This window comes from Pteropus vampyrus, unplaced genomic scaffold (genome assembly GCF_000151845.1).
Source record: "Pteropus vampyrus isolate Shadow unplaced genomic scaffold, Pvam_2.0 Scaffold42, whole genome shotgun sequence".
NCBI classification, from domain to species: Eukaryota; Metazoa; Chordata; class Mammalia; order Chiroptera; family Pteropodidae; genus Pteropus; species Pteropus vampyrus.
This window is the reverse complement of record NW_011888823.1, coordinates 7,651,663-7,656,474: the sequence shown is the minus strand read 5'-3', so window position 1 is coordinate 7,656,474 and position 4,812 is coordinate 7,651,663. Positions and strand designations below refer to the sequence as shown.

General features: G+C 30.4%; 1 pseudogene; it reads left to right on the top strand.

The window, feature by feature from the left end:
* Positions 1-4,269: 4,269 nt before the first annotated feature.
* On the top strand, positions 4,270-4,387 carry LOC111738724 (annotated as a pseudogene).
* Positions 4,388-4,812: the final 425 nt, after the last annotated feature.

Sequence of the window (4,812 nt, the reverse complement as noted above, 5' to 3'; positions counted from 1 at the left end):
TATGTGGAATAATTAGGGTGTTAAAACAACTTACCAGAAGCTCTTAAAGAATGAGCACTCAAATTTTTGCTTCTTAATACCATGAATGAAGATGCATAGAAATGAATGAAAGAATAGTAAAGAAAAAAATTGTATTCTCAAACAAATGATAGACAAGATGAGTAAGTATATTTTACAATTTACAAATGGAAATTTACTAGCACAGTAATAATAGCCATGTCAAAAGAAAAAAATTATCAGTAAAAAAATATTGCTATATTCTTGACATAATGTTGATTTTAACTTCAATTAATATTGGTTTGGGTAATTGATTTATATTTTGAATTCTCCACAATGATTAAACAGTTTCTGACAGGCTGAATAATAATGTTATAAGCCCCAGTTTAATAGCTTTATAGGTATATTGTTAAATTAATTTGAGAGCAAATATATTTTAAAATAAGTGAAACAACATACTAACGTCTACAAAATCAATCATTAATTCTCATTTCTGGATAGTGTCATACTATGTCTTTTCCTTATATAAGTATATTTTGTCCTTTTCACACCAAATATTACTTGTATGTATACATTTATTTAAACAGCAAATTGAAATGAAGTGGTAGTGATTGTTTTTAGAATTCGACTATCAGAACGATAAATGGATACTTCTTATGGTCTCAGAAACTTAAGACTATGAGTTAATTAACTGCAACATTATAATTCACATTTCTAATTTAGTGGTTAGATAATCAAGTATTTTCACATATTTTGACTGTAATGAAATCCAGGTTAAACTTGATTTATTTGTTTTCTTACTGTCAATTTCACTGAATTTAGAGACATTTATCCCTAGATGACCTGTTGTTAGCATATTTTCTCACTAAGGTTTTAGCTCCTTTGGGGAGAATTATCTTCAGTTTTTAAAATAGCTATAAATAGAAATAAAGGAATCATTTTAGAGAAATTTTCTTTATTGATGGCTAGAACACACTTTGAGAATCAATGCCCTCAGGCTTCCACTTCTTGCTTGCTCCATACCACAACAAGTTGAAGAGAACCACTGGGGTAACAGAAATTTGGGGGAGACATCTTGGAGTGCTTCAGAGGAAACCATGCTCAGCTTTATCATCACACTAGTAGTTAAAATTGGGGAGCTCTGTTAAGCCCCGGGAGGCATACTCGTCTTAGATGAGTGTATATAAATAATTAATAGTATATCAGATTTATTAAGCTCTTATTATGTTTCAGAAGCTTTGCTACAGCTCCATATAAATTATTTTATAATCCCATTTTTTGGATAAGTAATTGAAGCCCACAAGGGTTAAGTAACTGTTCCAATGTCACCCCGTTGATAAATGGTTGCTCCAGATCTTGCACTGTTTATGACTATGTTGTATTGCCTGTGGTCACCAATATTCTCTTCTTGCTCTTGGGTTTTTCCCTCAGTTTCTTGAGCATTATGACTCCACCAGGCATTAAATGCCAGTTAAAAAAGGTGTTTCTAGATCTTCATCTGCCTTTGTTCTACTTCACCTGCCAGGTGATGATGATGATGCTCTAGAACAAATGATAAAATTTATGGTTCAGTAAAGAGGCATATTATGCCTATATTTTTAGTTAAAAATCAATAAAATTAATAGATAACACTACTTATTTACATATACAGGTTTTTTTTTTTTTTCACATTAAGGGTTGTATTATATTACTTAACACACCTGCAAGTTCCATCTGGATGAAGTCAAATACTATGCACTCATCTGTATCCCTTCAGTGGCAAACTTATTTTCATGATGTGAGTTCCATTAGTTTTCTTATTTGTCTTGCTCAGATTCCCAGTTATTTAAAAAGTGTGGAACAAGACTGTTAAAATGCATTGTGTATGTACGGAGATTTTTTTTTTTTTTGAGACTCTTCATCATTATTTGTTTTTTTTTACTTCCCAGGGCAAGTAAATAATATCCATTTTGGAGGTGGAATTAATGTCATTGTCTCCCTTTGTAAGCAATGCCATCTGACCCCTTCTGGGTAGTAATTAAGGTAACAATGGATATGATTATCTACTGGAAAAAGCATTTGTGATTAGGAAGTAATAGATGGGGTGGATTATCCAGAGATCAAAGTTAGTTAAGGAGCCATCTGGCACATGCTGGTGACCCCACCAACTACTGAATGAATAGCCAGAGAAGCCTCCAGAGCACTGTACCAAACATCTGCTTAGGAGCACTCTTTTTGCACCTTTTACATCCAGATTCATTGAAGACATTTATTGGAAAACTAGTACAAAAAATGTGGTAGGGCAATGGTTCTTAAACTTGTACTCATCAGATCACCTGGACAGCTTGTTAAAACATAGATTACTGGGCCTTATCTTAGACATTCTGATTTAATAAGTCCATGTTGGACCCTCTAATTTGTATTTTTGACAATTTTCCAAGTGATGCTGTTGCTGCTAGTTCGAGCACTACACTTAGAGAACTACTTGGAAAAACTTTCAAACTTATTTTCAAAATGTATTCTATGTGGTTACATATCACCATGTATTATAGAATCCACTTTTTCTCTTTAATTTTTTTGGATTTTTTTCCCTAGGTAGCCTTCACTTTTATTCTTAACCAAAGCTGTGTTTTTTTATACTCTCTCATTGTTTGGGTAACATTTTCCAATTTTATGATATTATATATTGCTGAAACAGTTATTTTTTTCTTGAGTAAGTTTTCAAATTAGAATTACTATTAGATGGTAAGCTTCTTGGAACAAGGAACCATGTGCTATTCAGTTTTGAATCCCTATTTCTCTCTTATCACTGATGCCTAATACTGAGCATTATATATGTAAGAAATTAATTAACATGTATTGTATTGAATATTACATTTTTGACTCCATTTCTTTTTTCTCAAGACCAAAAAAATGACTTGTAGAGTTTTTGGCACTCTGAAATTTGCATATGAGGAAGGCAAAAAAGGAGAAAGTGAAGACTAGAAGGCCTGTTCATGGAAGAGAATGTAGTATGCAATAATGAAACCTAAATCAATTCGGATCTTAACTTATTAAATCTTTTATTTGAATGTACCAAGTTTATTTATTATTTATTTGGTGTTTTATAGTGCAATATACTAAGAGGAAGCAATCAATGCAGATATATTGATCAAATGAGTTAGAACAGAACAAAAAACTAAATAGAATTTTACCTGAAAAATAGATTTAGAGGACATTGATTATATTTGATAACTATTAAATAAGTCAAATGAAATAAAATCATAGAAAATGCTTCACAAGGCAAAACAAAGGCATTTAAATCAAGGAACTCATCATAATTGGGAATTGTTATAATGTAAAATATCTTCTCAAGTGAAAGAATCTATTCTTTGTAAAAGGTACGTAGAAAATGATTTGTCATACTTTTATATATGTTTGAAATATTTCATGATATAAAATTATAAAATGTAATTGAAAGACATAAAACAAAATTGAACAAATGGAAAAGCTTACTATGTCCTTGGACAGGAAGACTTAATATGAGGAAGTCAATTCTTTTAAAATTAATATATATATTTGATGCAGTTCTAGTTAGAATCCCAATGTGCTTTTTTAGGAGGAGGGCACATGTATAAAATAATATTAATGTTTATTGCCTAAAATGAACTAAAAATAAGAGGAACAGAAAAAGGGACTTGATGTTTCAGATATCTGAACATAAAAATTGAAAAACCACTAAACACAAATCAATGTAACATCCACATAGAAATAGACAAAAGTTACAGAAATATAAAAAGTATTTCATAAATAAATCTCAGTAAAATGAGAATTTAATATACAAAATGATGGCATATTCAATGAGAAAGGAGAAGTTTTTTTTTAACATTATCTTATTGGTTATCCATTTGGAAGAAATAAAATTGGAATCTATTTTATGTGCTACATAAAAGTAAACTCCAGATGAATTAAAAATTTAAATATGGAAAATAAGAAAAAAACTTGAGAGTTTTTAAAATTTGAAAGTGTTTATAACATCTAAGATTTGGCAAAATATTTTTAATCAAGACTGCAAACCTGGAAGACATAAAAGAAAATATAGCCATAATTTACCATATAAAAATTAAAAGTTTTTTATTTCAAAATATATTATAAGTAAAGTCAATAACAAGACGATAAATATAGACAAGTATTTGCAAAATAATTGATATGATAAGGCCTCATATTAATCATTTGCAAACAACTCTTACAAATTGACAAGAAACATCAAAAAGAGGAAGAGGATAAAGTACAATTTAAAAAAATTGCAAATTGGTCTATGGCCATGCTACCCTGAACAAGCCAGATCCGTCTTATCTCGGAAGCTAAGCAGGGTTGGGCCTGGTTAGTACTTGGATGGGAGACCACCTAGGAAGACCAGGTGCTGTAGGCATAAAAAATAAAAAAATAAGGGATTGTAAACTGAAAAGGTCCTTGAAATCTGTGAGGTTATCCAAGGGTTACCGCGACTAAAAAAATAATAAAAAAAATAAAATAAAATGTTGCAAATTGAAATGGCAACAAACATAAAAAAAAAAAACACTATAATTCACTGTTAGGGAATGAGAATTAATGTATCATTGAGATGTCATGTTACCTCCAGCCGAGTCAAAAATTAAAGAGAAAGCAATACATACATACATTACAAATGTAAATGTGATGCTTTTCAGTTCCTTTTGAATGGTAATCTTATATATACATACATTGCAGATGTAAATGTGAGGCTTTTCAGTTCCTTTTGAATGGTAATCTGGCAACAACTATTGAAATTAAAAACAAATATATCCTTTGAGCCAGATCTACCATGCTACAGAATCT